Source organism: Sciurus carolinensis, assembly GCF_902686445.1.
Source record: "Sciurus carolinensis chromosome 14 unlocalized genomic scaffold, mSciCar1.2 scaffold_115_arrow_ctg1, whole genome shotgun sequence".
Lineage (NCBI taxonomy): Eukaryota > Metazoa > Chordata > Mammalia > Rodentia > Sciuridae > Sciurus > Sciurus carolinensis.
In genome coordinates this window covers 798,514-818,079 of record NW_025920107.1, presented here as the reverse complement: position 1 = coordinate 818,079, position 19,566 = coordinate 798,514, and the positions used below count along the sequence as shown (strand labels likewise).

The following is a 19,566-nucleotide window of genomic DNA, read 5'->3' as shown; positions in this document are numbered from 1 at the left end:
CAGTGAATATCCATAATGTATAGTTGAGTATGAGTAATAACTTATTGTGGGTTGGAAGGGGTGAAGCATTGCAACCATAGAGACATTTATACAGCTGTTTATTATTTCCTCCAATGCCCCAGGGGATGACCCTCTGAAAGAGCCATGCATGAGGCCACATTGAGACAGATATAACTGTTACATCAGCACTGGTGTCTGATAAACCTGTGATTGACTGCTCATTTAAAAAAAGGGTTAATTTTCATCTATTTTCAGTAAAAGGTAATCATGTTCCTGTAATACTGGAGCCAAATCCTGTATTTTCTCTTTCATTTAGGGGTTGTTGGGCAGTAATATAAGGAATGACAATTAATTGAGCTATGTAGAATCCTTTGGGGAGAATTAAAGTCATATGAGACCAACCTTGAATGTATATTACACCAGTGTAATCAGAATCATTCACTTCAGAAATTATAGATTTCCTTCTTTACCACTCTGAGAGCAGGGCAAAATTAAACCAAAGTTACCTTTCAGTAGAGGTCCTTGAGTTTGGGTAAGAATTTCATAAACTACCCCAGAGAGACATATTTGAGCATCCTCAGTAGTAATCAAATTTAATCCCTCTAGTAGCATGAAAGTATTTGTGGAAGGAGCTTCTGTTTGAGCTGGAAACATCTGTGAAGGAGACATCTGCATTTGCAGATGAGAAGGGTTCCTCCTCCTTTAGCCTTGGGTCTGGAGATGGCCCATAATTGGGTTTCCAGACATGTCTGTTTTAGATCTGCAATGATTAGCCCAATGAAATCCTTTATGACAGATTGGACATTTCTGATTGTGTTGTTTTTGAAGCCCCCCTCCTCACTTTTTTTTACCTTACGGTCCTTTGGAAGATGACCAGGATTTTTACAACTGTAACAAAGATTATCAAAGCCATGTCCACTCCTGGGAATTTGGGTGCATGTAACCAAATTCTATGGTCTGGCAAGGGTTGAAGGGGGATTAGAAAATAAAGATTCACAGACACAGACCTTGAAGATTAAGCTGGGTTCAGGTGGAGTTCTGCTCTCTGTTGGAGATGCACATCTAAAGATTTATGTTAGCAATCTTTATTTATATATTTCTTATTATTAGGTAAAAGACTATGTAATTCTTTATATTCAGGAAAGTTACATAAATTAGGACATCCTATGTAGTTTTTCTGTTGTTGCAATTCACAGTTGGAAAGGGCAATGATAAGAGTTTTGTGTAGCTCTCAATAAAGTCCATTGTTAAATGTTTGTATAAGGCAGGCAGGAACCTGGGAAAAAGAGCTGGTGAAATATTGTGGTTGTCTAGCATAAGAATTTCTTTCTTTCCTGGAGCTGTGTACCTGAGATCAAGGTCAGAACTGACAGGACACTTGCACAGAGTCTGCTCATGCAAAGCATTACCACAGCAGCTAAGCATCCTGTGTCCTTGCTGAGAAACATTCTCAAACTCTGGGCATGTCACAGCTATGAGTTTATCAGAGACATCCAATTTCAGTCACTGCTCTCCCATCCTCTGTCACTGATCTCCACAGGTGGGATTGGGCCCCATGGTGCCTCTTGTTGCTAGGAATGAAAAAAAAAAACTTGCATTAATTTCTCATTAACTGTTACACCAACGTGGTATGTCACTACCAAGCACAGAGACTGCAGGTAGGAGCAGGGCACTTCCCTGGGTACATGCAGGGGCAAACCCACATGCCCCGGGTGCAAGAGCAGCAGTGTTCCCTCATTCTGCCTTACCTGTATGGGTCCCACCTGGCCCAAAACACTCGGGCACCCTGTCCACGCAAGCCAGGCCTGAAAACCCCACCCTGAGTGAGAACTGAGATGCAGGTGTCTGCAGTGCCTGCCCCAGATCCCTAGGGCCCAAGCCTTCATGGGAAACTGCCAGACTAGTGCAATATTGCAGGCAGGTGGGAGCGCGTGGGTTGGGGTGGAAGTCGCCTCTCTGGGCCATCTGCTCTGGCATAGGTGGCACGTGTGAAGGGATCCTAAATCCAGAGCAGTGGCTACTGCCGAGGGAGAGGTGACAGTGAGCCAGCATTCTTTCTTCTCAGCACTGGTTGGGGCGGGGAAGGTGTGGTGGTGGCCACCAGGAATGGCCAGGCAATGCTACCTCCTGCAGGGCAGCCACTGCATCCCTGCCCACTCTGGCACCAGGGCTCAGGGCACTACGTGGTCTGATGCTGCATGGCGCACCATAAAGTAGCAGGCTGGGAAGGTTTTGGGGAACTTCCCTGCCATGACTTGGTGCCAAAACCTAGTATGCTGGTGTGATGTAGTGGGCAGCAAAAATCAGCCCTGGTGGTGGCAGATGTTGGGCACTGCTGGCACTTCAACTGCTGTTGTTCTGGGAGCTCTTGAAAAGTCAGTGTGTGTTTGACACTGGAGCCATAAGGGGGCACAGGCATGTTTGTGGGTCAGGTGAGGTGGATGGAGTTGGGGGTCACACACTGGGAAGCCACCTGAGTGTCGTAGGGTTGGTGTAGGCCAGGTGGACTCTCCATCTGGGGTGGGCTCCAGAGCACAACATTGTGAGCTTCTGGATCCCTTCCTTTTCCTCAGAGTCACTGGGTCAGGATTGAGCATCTCTTGGTCTGGAGGCTGTGGGTGGGTTAATGCAGTGTGTCTTTAATCCACAAGGCAACCATGAGAGAAAAACTGAGCTAGTGTGTGTACACCATGTTGCTGCTTTTTTTCTTAATCAAAGCCAAGAAAAACATTTGAAGCTGCGACCCCACACTCTGTTCCTTCAAAGAATGCCAGAGACCCTTCCCATTACTCTGATTAATGGTGGGTTGACTAATGTTTGAGTCTCAGCCCTGAAGATTTGTTAATTAAGGATGACTGACATTTGGTGAACTTCAAATGTCAAGTGCCAGTCAAAGCAACCCACACTTTCAGTCCTCTTATCCTCCATGTCCCCCAAAACCTGGTTCGCAATCCCAAGTGGGTGCTGTGTAATCCATGGAGTAAAACTTTCAGTATCTGCAACATTGCCAGTTCACTGTTTCTCCTTCTGTTGACATCTGTTTAGAAAACAGAGGTGAGCTGTAAAATACCGGAGGATCTGTTGATTTCAAATGACCTTTTGAAAATGGAGATGCAATCTCTTGTGCAAGAGCTTTCAAACCTAAATCTGAATTTCCCACCTAAACTTTGCCAAACCTGCTAGGTAGCATCTTCTTCCACAGAAGTTTCCTCTTAAGAAATGTTAAAACTTCTCTTTGGTTGAGCCTTGGAAATGCATGAGTGAAATTGTTTTGCTGCTAGGTCCTTTAGAAAAATTAACTGGAGTATATTCATTGCATGTGTCCTGAAATACTGCCACACTAAGAAACTAGTTACTCTGGGTTTGATGGAATTTGCCATCATTGGCTCTCTTCTGTGTCAGAAGTTGATTTAGGTGAGTCAGGGATTTTCATTTGATAATATTTTAAAGGTCTGAATCCAATTATGATCAGATAGTTTGACAACATAACTTTTAAATTAATGCATATCTTATGTTTTGGAGTCATTTTTCTCCCTCAGGATTCCATAAATGCCTCCTTTCATGTTTTACTGCATGAAGACAAATTGCTCTACTTCTAGTTAACTCTTCCATTACTTATAAAGTTTATTTTATGTATCTCTGATTTTTGCTTAATGATTTAGTCTGTGAGAAAAAAATTAATCAATTTTTAAAATGGAGTCTGTGGATTGAATAATTCATAGTCATTCTTGGATTCACCATAATTAAAGGAAAACTTTTTGTTCATATTTTCCTGTATCATTAAAAGTTCCATTAAAATATTAAGGGTTATGGAGGAAGGAGGGACTGTATAGAGGGAAAAGAGGGGTGGGAGGGATGGGGAAGAAAAAAATAACAGAATGAATCAAACATTAAAAAAATATATTGAGTTAAATATTTTCAAGTATATATTTTTGTTTTCCTCCTGAACTTCTAAAGAAACATGATTTCAAATTCATTAATTTATAGAAAATAAATGTGCATGTATTTTTCATGTGAACATTGTGTACTGTGAAGTAATATTGAAGTGTATAATTCACACGAAGAAAACAATATTTACTGAGAATAACATGGATATATCACCAGTTTTGTTCCTGGAAGACAATTTTATGAACTATCTAGAAATTCTTGTGATTATTGCTTATGCTTTTTTAAAAATTTTTTTATACTTGTTTTACCAGACTTCTAAGGAAAATTTGTATAATTTTAGAATGATCACTTGTATATTGGTTAAGTATGGTTCAACCTTTCAAAGTTTTATTTATTCAATTAGGGTAATTTTATTCTTAAACAATTGTAGATTTATATGGAGTTGTGTTAATAAAAAGAGAGACATCCTCTGCTCATTTTATATAGAAACCCCCCCAAGGTTCACACTGTGACATTAAAGATGATGTAGCTCAGATATAGACATTTTCTTTCACAAATACCCCTGAAGCTGACCTTTGAGCCACACTTATTTTCTCCAGCTGCCCTCCCCACTACTCATGGCCACCATTAATCCTTTTCTATTTTTATGAATTTATCTTTTCAAAAATATTTTTCAAACAGGAAAGTACTATGGAACCTTTACTGATTTAAAAATATTATAATTCTTTGGTGATTCATTCAGTTTGTTGTGTATATAATAAGGGCTAACACATCTATAAACATTCCACCTGAAAGCACCCAGAAACCACTCATGATGTGGGAACTCATGCAAGAGATTTTATTAAGTGGACAGGCAGAGTGGACAGGTGAGAGAGAGGGAATGGCAGGGGAGCTATTCTTAGTTAGTGGAATTTCATGGACTAATAACAATCTGACCAACGACTGATGAGAAAGTTTGAGGACTAACAATCGGACACAATGATTGACTAGAAAGTTCTTAGGCTAACAATCTAGGTTGTAAAATGGTGTGGAGGGGCAGAATAATGGTGGCAGTGAAATGGCAGATCTGATTCCAATATTCATCCCATTTTGTTTTTATAGATACCAGGGATGCTACAATGGTCCTTCTTCTGTAGCTTCTTCCTGCTGATGAGGGGTGAAGAGTCTCATTCCTGTAAAAAGGAAATTAGGGAGTGCTTTAGTGGGAGCAGAGTTTTTGGAGTCAAAGGTGTCAATAATGAATCACAGTTATTGGGTTTGGGTGTCAGGGGCTGGTAGTCTTGAAGGAGAAGCAGTTGATTGACTGATTGGTTGGTGAACTTGTGTATCTGATCTTGTAGGAACTTCTGTAGGTAATTTAGCAGGCCTGGTCCTGTTTATAAAGATCTGTAGGCCTTTAAATGACCAAAAATTTCTGACTTTAGCAGTTTCTCTTGATAGTTATCAGGCAATCCTGCCTGCCTAAGAACCTCTTTTGTAGTCTCCAGTCTTACTTATTCTTTGGGTTAACACAAGTGGACATCTTAGGTTATATTTGATTATTGTTTCTTCTTTTAATTGCCCAGAAATGATTATGCTTTTGTTTTAACTGTTTTGCTAGTTGTTCAAGATCAAGCTGGTCAAGCAGATCTTGTTCCTATCTGCTATTAAGGGTCAACAGGGGACACTCATGGAGAACTTGAGAGCAGCTTATTAACTCATTTAGTGCTATTTGCTAGGTAGGATCTCTTTGATGAGGTGGCTTCCTTTGGTCTAATAGAAACAATTCACAGTAAAGCAACAAAACAAGGAGACAAAAGAGATAGGTCCCAAACATAAATCCTATTTCTTAAACATTTTCTTTAGTTAAAAACTTTAAAAGGGGTAAAGGTATGTATGAAACAAGTTTCAGCTTGCTTATTCTCCACCTGAAACTACTCCACTTGGAGACAAAAACATGGATTTTTATTTCTCTGATGTGAGATAATTTATTTTTGTTACAAATCATACACTAAAAATCAGTAATATTTTGCTTGAGAAACAAGGGTCAAATAATTTCAAACTCTAATAAGTTTTAAATATGGGAACAACATTATTTATTTAAATATCAAATTAAAACTATCACATCTGATTATGAAAGTTCAAAGTGAAATAAAATGGGTGTATTTGTTTTCGATACATACATGTGCATCTTTGTAGTCACAAACACTTACAGGTAGGTTACATAGCTTTAACATGCTACCATGAGACACATGTGGAGGACACAGAGGGCAAAATATTTGTTGTTTCACTTTCAAGGTTAATGTGTAAGGCAAGAAAAGGAAGCAAGGAGAAGGTAAGATTCTCACTCCCAGTTCATACCAAGGGACATATCAGGAATTTTCTATGAACTTCGTGATCCTTCTTCCTTAGCCTCCTGAGGCACAGGGATTTTAGATGTGTGCCACTCACTGTGCCTGGCTCAGATAATATCTTTAACATCCTGCATAAGCTACAACTCATCTCACAGAACTTCAGTACTAACTCAACTGTTCCTTTCTACATACTCTTTTTAAGAATTTGGACTCTTGTATACAAAAGAATTAAGGCAATAATTTTTACACATCCAGATTGCAGGAGGGTAATCAAATATACAAAATAAAATTTTCTTTCTTAGAGTTGCATGAACTAACAACAGAATATTTCCACCATTGTCCCTACCTCTGTTGGAAACACTCAAAAAAGTCATAATATAGAAACCCTTCCTCCTGATCCCCAGGGATATGATCCAAGACCACCAATGGATGTGTAAAACCATGAACACTAACACAACCCCCAGTAATTTTTCCTAGGTAGCTTCAGTGTTTCCACAGAGAACTGGAGTTAATCCATTCTTAATGTTTTATGCCCTGGTGCATTCTTTGCATCACTATCTTTATGCTTTTGGGCAATTATTAAATAAAACTAGATTATTTGATTAAAAAATATGTGATACTGCAACAATCTGATAACAAGGAGGTAGCATATACAGTTTGAAGATACTGGACCAAGGTATGACTTATGTCCTCAGAGGGATAGAAGATTTCATCCTGAGAGGCTGAGTCATGTGCCCAAGGACACATGCCATGATGTATCAGAGACACCTTCTCCCCAGTTGCACTCTTGTGCATCTTGAACATCTTATCTCTGTTCTACTATGAATGTAGATTATTGGAGCTTGCATCTCTTCTCTCTAGAATCTCCTCCTAGAAGGAGTTGTCCACTAACATGGTTTCAAGTACTCCCTTCACAAAGCAGAATTGCACATCTGTTTATACAGTCCCAGCTTTCCTGTGAGTTCCAGACCTGTGTGTATGTAAACGTCCAGTTAATCATTCTGCGTAGGATTTTCATATGTGTCTCAAACCCATTTGAATCCAGATTTCTTAACTTTAGAGAAATGTATACCAAAGAGTTCAAATCAGGCCCTGACTCCACTTTACACTCAACACATCTTTAAGACCTGTCCATTCTCATTTTGACATAGCTTTTTGATGTGTCCACTCTGGTTCATTTCTTCTCCCTGGTCTTAACCAAGGCTGCCAGTGCCAATGGAAAGGACATATGCAGAAACTTTTTAAGTATTATATTCCAATTTGACTCTTGAATTTCATTATTCAAAGAGAAGTCAGATTTTCTTAAACCAAATCAGATGATAGCACTCCACCTGGAAGAATCCAAAACTGTTTCTCACAAAAAAGAGCCAGGTAACCATGGCCCTGCTCCTCTCTCCTGGGACACCCTCCTACTAGCAATGCAGCCAATCTGGCTTCCTTTCAGGCCTTGGAATTCACCAGACTCCTGACAACCTTAGGTTCAAATGGTTTGCCCAATGTTTAGCCCCATTTCTTTGTGTCACTGGGTTCTCTTTCAATTTTTGGTATAAATATTTTATCCTTAGGGCTTCTCTGATCATTTGATTACATTTATATGTGTGTTTTACTCATGTTTCCCATTGTACCTTTATCAGACTGTGAATTTAGTGAGAACAGGAACCTTGTGGAATGTGACATAAAGGAGGCATCTAACAAATACCTGTTGAAGGAAGGACTGCCTTTTCTTCACTCCAAAGAACTCAGGCCAGAAGATGAACCAATGAAATGACTCAGTGAAGTATAACGATGACCAGCAAAAGGCAAAGGAAAGTAAGAGAGCTGACTTCAGGCCATGGATGTTGTCAAAAGGCAATGCACTGAATATTACTTCTGTATTATTTAATACAGAATTATTTATTTCAGAATGGACAAATCATTGAGACAAAGCCTCATAGTTTCTGCAGCAAGAGAAGAGTTATAAATGGGAATGGCTACAAGTGGGAACAGGGTTTTCTTTCAGAATAAAGAAAAAATTCTGATAGGTAGTGGTGTATGTGCACAACAGTTTGGATGTGCTAATCACCTAGAAGTGGAACAGAACACTTCACAAATCAATTTCATGGTGGTAAGATCACACCTCAATAAAGTTGTTATTTTAAAAAAGCACATGACCTTCAACAGATGAATGGATAAAGAAAATCTGGTATAGATACACAATGGAATACTATTCAGCCATAAAGAAGAATAATATTATGGAATTTGCAAATAAATGGATGGAATTGGAGAATATCATGCTAAGTGCAAAGAGATAAGCCCAAAACACCACACACCAAATGTTTTCCCTGAAAAATGGAGAATGATATATAATGGGGGTGGAGAATGAGAGAAGAATCAGGGAACTTTAGAATATATAGAAGGAAAAGAGAGAGGGGGCACAAAAAATGGTGAAATGAGGCAGGCATTACCTTTGTACATGTATGATTATACAAATGGTATAAGTCTACATTGTGTACAACCATAGAAATAAAATGATGTACACAATTTGTTTAAAAGGAATCAAAATGCTGTCTGTAAAAAATTAAAAGCAAAATAAAAAAATAAAAAAGTACATAAGATGAACTGCTGTGAGGCAGTTATAGCCCACTCAGTAGAACACAAGTCCTAAAGAGTGGTTCCATTTTATTGATCTTTTAATCTGCAGAACCTACTACAGAGGTGAGACTTACACACTGAATAAAGACCATCTTTGAAGCAAATACTCAAACCATTATATCTAGTTAGCCTTTGGTCACTCTGATTACAGGAAAGCATGAGACCTCAGGAAACATAATTTTCCAGATAAAAAATTTGGTAATTCACAAAAGACTCCCAAATTTGTGCCATTATTTGATAATTATGCACACATACACAAGTTCTATGTGGTGAGCAGTCCAGCTCACTATCCCTGAACTTCACAAAGGGAGAAAAGAAATTTCCTAGAACTTAGCATTCTGCACTGGAACCTGGCTGCAAAAGGTATCACAACACCAGAGGCCTGGCACAAAGTGCCTTCTGCCACATGGCCACACTTGTGGCAAGTGGAGATGAATCGTGTCACAAGGATTCACAAAAATGACCAAAAAGTTCCCATCCAAAGGCTGAGGTTCATCCCAAGATCCACCTTTAACATGTAATTTGGCTTTAATTCACCTAATCATTTTCTTTCCCTATCCAGTTATCCACAACATCTGTTTGATAAAACTTCCTCTGTTTTCCTCCATATTATGCCATGTAGAAAGAGAGTAGTCCTGCAGACAAGTAAGAAAAGTGTTTGACTGCACATCATTTGATTGGGTTGCATGTCTCCCAATCCTGCTTCCAGTTCCCATTCTCTAAAAGGAACTGCCACCCCATTCAGTCCTCACCAGCAAATCAAACAAAAAGTAACACAATGGAATATTATTTGGTCATAAAGAAGAATACTATTATGGAATTTGCAAATAAATGGATGGAATTGGAGGCTATCATGGTAAGTGAAATAAGCCAATACCAAAAATTCAAAGGCCAAATGTTTTCCCTGATAAGTGGATGATGATATATAATGGGGGTGGGGGAATGTGGTGAGAGAAGAATGGAGAAATATTAGATTATGCAGAGGAAAATGAGAGGGAGGATGGGGGTTATAAAAATGGTGGAATGAGAAAGACATCATTGCCTTATGTACACGTATGATGACACAAGTGGTATGAATCTACATCATGTACAACCATAGAAACAAAAATATATACTCCATTTGTGTACAATGAATCAAAATGCAGGCTGTAAAAATTTAAAAAAATAATTAAAAGATATGTTCATGTTAGACAGTTGCAATACTGCTGTGTACTCACTTCACATGTAAAAAATATAATCCCCAAAACATTAAGTTAGAATTTTCTAAAATCAGAAGAAGATTGAGGAGGATCACTGGATCTCAAGGTCACTTTTCTCACTCTAACCCAGTATTCTCTCCAAACATATTCAAATTGCACACACTTCCATTCACTCTGTGACAGTAATGTGCCTCATCCACTTTCAAGGACTGTACATCTGTTGGCACCCATCTTGTACATGAATGGCCAAATACATCAGCTGTTGCATTCAACTTTGAGTGGCCTACCTTTTGTCCTTAACACACTTGTCCCTGCCCAAGCCCAAATGATTTTCTTTTTTCTTTTTCTTTTTTTTTTTTTTTTTTTGTGTGTGGTGCTAGGGATCAAACCCAGGGCCCTGTGCTTGTAAGGCAAGCACTTTACCAACTGAGAAATCTCCCCAGCCTGATTTCCTTTTTTAAATCTATAAGCTTCTGGCAGACCTGACCAAGAAGAATTCAAATGTGTGGCACGAGGTACACAGCACCTTGAGCTCAAAGTATAGCTTTTCTCTTGGGTTCCTTTTCCAGGGATGAGAGAATAGCCTCACCTCACATTCCTTATGTATGAGAATGAAACTTTGGTGGCCAATATTTCTCCCCAAACACCTGGGAAAACAAGAGATATAATCAGATCACCATGATGAGCACTCTTTTAAGTGCCAGTACAGACTGAATCCCAGTGATTTAACTCTTCCTTAGATGTGACAGGCATCATGAAGCATTATCAGAAGCTGTGCCTACGGGCCAAGGCTAGGTCTGGATTCAACCACATAGTCTTGCAAAATCTTCCCAGCTCCCTCTTGCAACATTTTCCTTGCCAGGATTAAAACATATTTGCCTTTTAGGGAATTTGGAGTTTTAAGGGTTAAGTTTCATAGATTACATGAGCATAATTAGCTACTTCTTAAATGAGTGAGTGAACAAATGATGAAATGATCTGTATCTGACACTGAAAGTCCAACAAAGAAACTAATAAAAGTCACACGTATTTGACTAGGTAACGAACTGCACATGAGATGCACAGTTGTGATGCCTCCCTCATTACCCAAGCAATATTAGAATGACTTGAGTTTTCCAAGAACATTGTCCCCATTGGAGAAAAGAAGGGGAGTGCCAATGGGTCACAGTTTGTAACAGTTTTCAGAGGTAGGCAGGACTAAGCAAATACTGAAAATTTATTTTGCGAAACCTACCTAAAGACAGTTCTGAGACAGGTGACTCTGAATATTAATGTATGCTCATGTGTCTAATTAGAGTGTAATCAACAGAGGTAGGCATGGAAATAATAATGTCAACACAATGCTTACTTTACAGGGGAAAGTATGCTTCCCCACATATGGTTTTATCAACAAACAATTACTGGCAGTCATAACTCCAAGGACTTATTAGGGCAACTACTACTAACTTCATTTGAGGTATCCCATTATCTCAGCTTTGTTTAGCATAGTAATCTCACTTGCCCATGGTAACAAAGCCACTAACTCAGGGTTGAGAATGAAGCCTTCGGTCCAGTGTACTTTATCCAACACCATCTTTACAGAAGTCACATGCTATCTTATTTATTTATTTATTAATTCAAGAAATACTTATCTACTTATCTGATAAATATTCACTGCTTAGTATGGGCAATCACTATGGTTAAGTTGCTGAGCCATTTCTTTGCCTCCAGGGATTACAGTTAGTACAATTAACCCAGGATTGCAATGAGTATGCATAGATAAGGCAGCAATAAAGAAGCATTATTTTACAATACATAATATAAGCACTTTAAATGCTTCTTGCTTATGACTGTTTCCATTTCAAATCATTACATGGACACAAATTTAAGAGTTCAAAAAGAGAAAGGTATGATTCAACTAACACATTCCAGGATTGCTAACTTCAGAATTTATTGTTCATTAAACCTCTAATTTAATTATTCTAGTTTAAATTAAACCATTTAGTAGAGTTGGTGAAATGCAATTATGAGCAACTGACTTAATATACATAATAGGCTAATATTTCTTAAGATAAGCCTTATTGTCACTAGATCTGTGTATGTAAAACAAAGTGATATTTTATTTCAAGTGAGTTTGGTACACAGAATATTAAACTACATTGTCAAGTAAAATGTAACCCAATCATTCTCAGAGTTTACCATTCTATGGCTTTTCACTTTGCACAGAAACAATTCCTGACCTGACACACAGCTTCAACAGAAGCAGAGCTTCTGTTGATTGCAGACACAAAGAGAAGATGCTAGAGACCTCAGTCACTTCAACTCCACCAGTTAATGATGCAGAACTCAATCTTAACCATTAATCTACTGCTAAGCATGGCCTTGACCTGGTCAAACACTGCCTGTGAGAGAGATTTTCTCATGCCTTCTGACAATGTCTAAGAAAATATGAAATTCTTATAATAATCTTGGACACTAAGGCTTTCACCATGCACTGTGGGATTCTATGTAAAGCACTGGAGAGGCAACTGAGTTAGCAGGCTGAACACTATTTTTTGAACCAGCTGACAACACATTAGAAGAAACTCCAGAGAAGAGGTTTAGAATGTAAATAGTCAAACTGACCTGTGAAATAAAGTATAGAATAAGGAGTCACATCAAAGAAAAATAAAGGAAAGAAAAGACCACCTCAATAAAGAATTAGAAATTGTGAAAAATTACCAAGCATAAATCCTTGAAAGGAAGGAATCAGTAAACCAAATTACACATTCAATAGAAACCATCACCAACAGCCTACACCACTTGGAAATTGAAACCTCAGACAAAGAAGACAAAATATATAGCCTTAAAAATAAAGTCAACCATACAGAGAAGATGAGAAGAAACCATGAACAGAACCTCTAAGAAATACGGGATAACATAAAAATACCAAATTTATGATTTATCAGAATAGACAAAGGCATGGAGATAAAAACCTAAGGAATACACAATCTTTTCAATGACATTATAGATAATTTCCCAAATCTAAATAATGATAGGGGAAATCAAATACAACAGACTTACAGAACCACAAGTGTACATAATTACCATTACAACAGATCCACACAAAAGCAAATTATGAGAATAACTGACATATAGAATAAAGATAGAACTTTAAACTCTGTCAGAGAAACAAATCAAATTACATATAGGGAAAAACCAATTTGGATTTCAGCTGATTTTTCAATCCACACTCAAAGACACTCAAACACTGAAGGAAGATGGATTTTCACATGAGTTCCACAATGCCTACGAAGAAGAATTAACACCAATAGTCCTAAAATTATACCATTAAATAGAAAATAAGAGAACCCTTCCTAACTCATTCTATGAGTATCATGTTGATACAAATAAAAGACAAAGTCACATGAATGAGTGAAAACTTCAGATCAATATCCCTGTTGAACCAGACCCAAAAATTCTTTAAAAATTTCTGTCAAAGCATATATAAAAGCACATTAAAAAGATGGTGCACCACAATCCAATGGGGTTCTTGCCAAAGATGCAAGGTTTGTTCAACATTTGGAAATCAATAAACATAATTTATCCCATCAACAGACTTACAGAAGAGAATCATATGGTCATCTTGATAGATGGAGAAAATACATTTGACAAAATGCACATTCATTCATATCTAAAACAATGGAAGAACAAGGGATAGTAGGAAAGTAGTTCAACATTGTGAAAGTCTTCTATGTTATGCTGAAGGATAACATCATTCTAAATAGAGAAAAAAATGAAGCCTTTCCCATAAAAACTGGAAGAGAATATAAATGTCCTCTTTCACCAATTCTTTTTGACATAGTCCTTGAAATTCTAGCCAGAGCAACTGGACAGATGAGAGGAATTAAAGGGATATGAATAGGAAAATAAGAATTTAACATATCATTATTTACCAAAGACACAATCCTACATTTAGAAAACCCAAAAGCTCCATCAGAAAATTTCTTCACCTAATAAAGAAATTCAGAAAAATAGCAGGATAAAATCAATATCATAAATCAAATGCATTTCTATACATCAGTGAAGGCACAAAGACAAACTCAATAAATAGGATTTTCTCATATTAAATTAAAGAACCAAAAACATACATTAAAAAGATAAAGTCCACTAAAAAATGGTGCTGGGGAAAATGGAAATTCATATGTAGTAAAATGAAATCAAAGTCTATCTCTAACCCTGGGGAAAACTCAACTCAAAGGTGAGTAAAGATGTAGGCACTATAACAGAGATCCTGCAATTAATAAAAGAAAAATTTGGACCAAATCTGCACCCAATCAGCTTGGAAATTGACCTCCTTAACAAGTATCCAAAAGAACAAGAAGTAAAATCAAGGAACCATAAATGGGATGGACTCAAAATAAAAATCTTCTCAGCAAAGAAAACAATCCATAATGTGAAGAGAGTGCCTAGAGAATGGAAGAAAATCTTTACCGTATACACATTAGATAAAGTGATAATCTACAGGATATATAAAGAACTCAAAAAACTTAACATCAAAAATAACCCAATCAATAAACTGGGAAATGAACTGAACCAACAATTTACAGATGAAAAATTACAAATGATCAACTAACATGAAAAATTGCTCATCATTTTTAGCAATTAGAGAAATGCAGCTCAAAACTCTTGAAGATTTCATCCCACTCTTATTACACTGAGAATTTTTAAAAAATTAAACATAAAAATTATGTTTTATTGAGGATGTGTGAAAAAAATATACACTCATACATTGCTGCTTGTTCTACAAAATGATATGACCATTCTGGAAATTTTATTAAGATTTCTCAGAAAACTCATAATGAAACCACCATTTGACCCAGGTATCCCACTCACTGGTTTACACATGAAGAATTTAAAACCAGCATACTACAGTGACTCAGCCACATCATTGTTTATAGCAGCTCAGTTCACAATAACTAAACTAGGGAACCAACCTAGATGTCCTTCAACACATGCATGGATAAATAAAATGTAGTATACACAGACAATGGAATGTTTTTCAGACTTAAAGAAAAAGGAAATTATGGCATTTTCTAGTAAATACATGGATGTAGAGAATACCACAATAAAGTGAAATGAGTCAAACCCAAAAAACTAAAGACCAAATGTTTCCTCTGGCAGTCAAACGCTGATACATAGTGGGGGATATTGGAATAAAGAGTCTTTGGATTGTGCATAAGGTAGTGGGGGGAAAGGAATTAATGTAAGGAGGATAGTGACAGTGAAATTATCTGGATATCATTACCCTGAATACATGTGTGATTACATTACCTTTGTGTCTGCAATACTTGCAGTCTGTGGAAGGAGAATCTGTACTCCATTTCTGTACAATTTGTCTGAATGCATTCTACTGTCACATATAATTAATTGGAAACAATTAAAAATAATTTTTGACAAATAAATGTTTGCCACATTCTTTTTATTTGTAGGACTTATTTTCCGTATGATTTCTCTGCTACTGAGAAATGTATACTTTTACATTAAATGCTTCATCACATTTTTGCATCTGTAGGGCTTCTTCTTAGTGTGAATTCCCTGGTGGTAAATTAGTCATGCTTTTTTATTAATAGTTTTGCCACAATCTGAACATTCCTAAGGCTTATCACCAATATGATTTCCCTGGTGTCGAATAAGGTTTGATTTTAAATTAAAAAATTTGTCACATTCTTTACATTGGTAGGGCTTTTCTCCAGTATGAATTCTGATGGTAAATAAGGTACAATTTGTCATTAAAAGCTTTGTTGCATGTTGTACATTTGAAGGGTTTCTCTCCTGTGAATTCTGTGGTGTTTAGTAAGGTGTGTTCTTTGATAGAAAGCTTTGCCACATTCTTTACATTGGTAAAGCTTCTCTTCAGTATGAATTCTCTGGTGATTAGTAAGTCCTGATCTTCGATAGAAAGCTTTGCCACATTCCTTATATTGGTAGGGCTTCTTTCCAGTATAAATTCTCTGGTGTTGATTAAGGCATGTTCTTCAATACAAAGCTTTGCCACATTCTTTACATTTGTAGGGCTTCTCTCCAGTATGAATTATCTGGTGTTGATTAAGGCATGTTCTTCAATACAAAGCTTTGCCACATTCTTTACATTGGTAGGGCTTCTCTCCAGTATGAATTCTCTGGTGATAAGTAAGGCCTGATTTTCGATAGAAAGCTTTGTCACATTCTTTACATTGGTAGGGCTTCTCTCCAGTATGAATTCTCTGGTGTTGATTAAGGCATGTTCTTTGATAGAAAGCTTTGCCACATTCTTTACATTTGTAGGGTTTCTCTCCAGTATGAATTCTCTGGTGGTGACTAAGGTCTGATTCTTCCTTAAAGACTTTGTTGCATACTGTGCATTCATATGGCTCCTCACCTGTATGAATTTTTTGATGGCAAATAAGGTGTGATTTTGTACTAAAAGCTTTTCCACATTGTTTACATTGGTAGGACTGCTCTCCAATATGAATTCTCTGATTGCAAATAAGGTGCCACTTGACATTAAAAGCTTTATTGCATGTTATGCATTTGAAGGGCTTCTCTACTGTATGAGTTCTGTGGTGTTGACTAAGATGTGACAGAAAGCTTTGCCACATTCTTTACATTTGTAGGGCTTCTCTACAGTATGAATTTGCTGGTGTTGAGTAAGGCATGTTCTTCGATAGAAAGCTTTGCCACATTCTATACATTTGTATGATTTCTCTACAGTATGAATTCTTTGGTGGTGACTAAGGTCTGATTTTCCCTTAAAGACTTTGTTGCAGGCTGTACATTTGTAATACTTCTCTCCTGTATGGATTCTTTGATGACAAATAAGGTTTGATTTTACATTAAAAGCTTTGCCACATTCTTTACATTGGTAGGGCTTTTCTCCAGTATGAATTCTCTGATGGTAAATAAGGTATGATTTGTCATTAAAGGCTTTGTTGCATGCTGTACATTTGAAGGACTTCACTCCTGTATGAGTTCTGTGGTGTTTATTAAGGTGTGATCTTTGATAGAAAGCTTTGCCACATTGTTTACATTTGTAGTGTTTCTATCCAGTGTGAATTCTCTGTTGTTGAGTAAGGAATAATCTTTGACAGAAAGCTTTGCCACATTGTGTACATTGGTCATGTTTCTCTCCAGTATCAATTCTCTGATGGTGGATAAGGTCTGATTTTTTATTAAAAGTTTTGTTGCATGCTGTACATTTGTAAGGCTTCTCTCCTGTTTGAATTCTCTGATGGTGAATGAGGCATGGTTTTTCATAATATAATTTATGATGTTCACTCTTACTTAATGTTCTCCATATTTTCCTGTGTTGTAAATAGTCAAGGTCAGAATTTACATATTTTCCATTAGTCACTTTTTGAAATATATATCTTATGCCCTGGTCTGGTGAAAATTCTTTGGTATTATGAGACATCAATGCTGAAATAAATTAAAGTTTAAAAAATTAATTAGTAGAGTGGGATGAATATATTTCATATATATAACAGGAAATTATAGCAGAGTAAGCAATGTCAGGACATCAGTAGTGTAGCAGGCTAGTAAACTGAGGCCATCATTACTTCAGAAACATGTTACATAAAAATTTACGTCACAAATATGTTGTAAAAATTACATAAATTATTGTAGATCACACAATATCAAAGATGACTATATTTCTAGAGAGAGCAATAAATTATAGGGAAGGAATGTATAGTACTTCTATCAACCAAACTCTTTCCTCCTTTCTTATATAGCATTGTGCAATTAGCAAAAAAACCTACAAGCTGTGTTCACTCTCGGTAGAATAAGGGAAATATGAAACATACACCAACATTTCAGGCTTCTTTGAAGACTGTGTAAACATTGTGTCTCCCAAGATGCAGAAATCTGTAATTAGCAGGTAGATTTTTGATGCTAATACAATGGATATTCAATGAGTTTTAAGAGGGTAAGAAATCTATGGACAAAATTTTAAACAGAAAAATATGAGTGTCCAGAAGATTCTACATGAAAACAAACTTGAGAGAAAATAAGACCCTTGCACAGCCTATGTCAATATTACTTAGATGAAGACAACACATGGAAATAAATACTGATAAATTGCATTTTTAATATCTGTGTTATTTGCTGATTTGTTTCATTGACAAATTCAACTTTGTGTATTTACTAATTATATCACTATATTTTAATATATTTTTACAAGGTGATATGACACATGTAATATTAATAGCACAGTATCATTTTGTATAATTATGTTTTGTTCTTACAAATATTGCAAATATTTGCAATATACAAAAGTTACAAATATTTATTCTACTAGTATTTATCAAGAACATGTTACATAATAGTCACCATGTGGTACAACAAAACTCTTGACCATGTTTCGTCCATTCTAATAAAAATTTGTAGACTTTGAGTAACACTATGCCAACACTCCACAAAACACAGTACCTGGTGACCACATTTATACTCTCTGCATTTCTAACTTTCATATGTGAATCACATGCTCCTGCAAGTGACTTTCTCTGTCTGCTCCATTTCACATAATGTAGAATGCATATTAATCCCATATCACTTTAAATGACTATACATTTTATTTTATAGCAAAATAGAAATAGTATGTAAATACCATGGTTTTACTCATACAAACATTGATGGGCATATAGATTTATTCTCTAAGTTGAATGCTGAGAACCACACTTACACTGAATTCAAATACTGTAGATATGTTTTCAATATGCCAAATTAATTTCTGATGGATACAAATTTTGTACTGGCATTTTTGGATCATGAGATCATTTTACATTTATTTATTTTTTATATGTGGTGCTTGGGATTAAGCCAAAGTGTGCGATACACTCAACTCCAATACAAGCACTTTAAAAATCATTTGAGACATGTCATTTCTTACTTTCTGTGACCTGCCTCAAACTTGAAATCTTTTGGAATATCCTCCCAATTTGCTGGGATTTCAAGCATGTAGCTTGAAACTGTACTTGACTATTTTTAATTGATTTCAAAACTTCCACATATTTCATAAATATCTCTATAATCTACTGTTGACTGTTTTTCAAATGTTCAAAACAATTAAAAATAGTACCACACAAAAAGATAAAGTAAATGATGTATTAATCAAAGTAATAAATGAAAACATTACAAATTGAACATTAGATTAGTGAATTGCCCAAAGAAAGCTAAATAACCATTTAAAGGAAGTATAGTGAGTTAAATTCAGAGAAAAATTGTTAATATAAATAAGCAGAAATTTTGTATGTGAAGAATTCCTTAAGGGAATGTGTGTGAGAGAGGCAGGCATGGTGAACAAATCTATAGTCCTTGCATAATGAGGGAGGCTGAACATGGAGGACCATGAGCTCAAAGTCAGTCTTAGCAACTTAGTGAGATCCTGTGAAAAATAAAAAATCTATAGAATATATATAAAGGGAAAGGGGAATAAAAATATATAAAGGGAAGTGTGAGAGGAATCAAAGCATGTCCCTATGAAATGCAGTGAACCACGTGTTAAAATATTAAGCAAA

General features: G+C 36.5%; 1 long non-coding RNA gene across 1 annotated transcript in view; it reads right to left on the bottom strand.

The window, feature by feature from the left end:
• Positions 1-4,867: 4,867 nt before the first annotated feature.
• The window catches only part of LOC124973301 (uncharacterized), a 46,874-nt gene continuing 32,175 nt past the window's right edge, over positions 4,868-19,566 (bottom strand). Inside the window, exon 3 of the long non-coding RNA XR_007106664.1 lies at positions 4,868-5,060. This is a non-coding gene — a long non-coding RNA (uncharacterized LOC124973301). The remainder of the gene's footprint in view (positions 5,061-19,566) is intronic.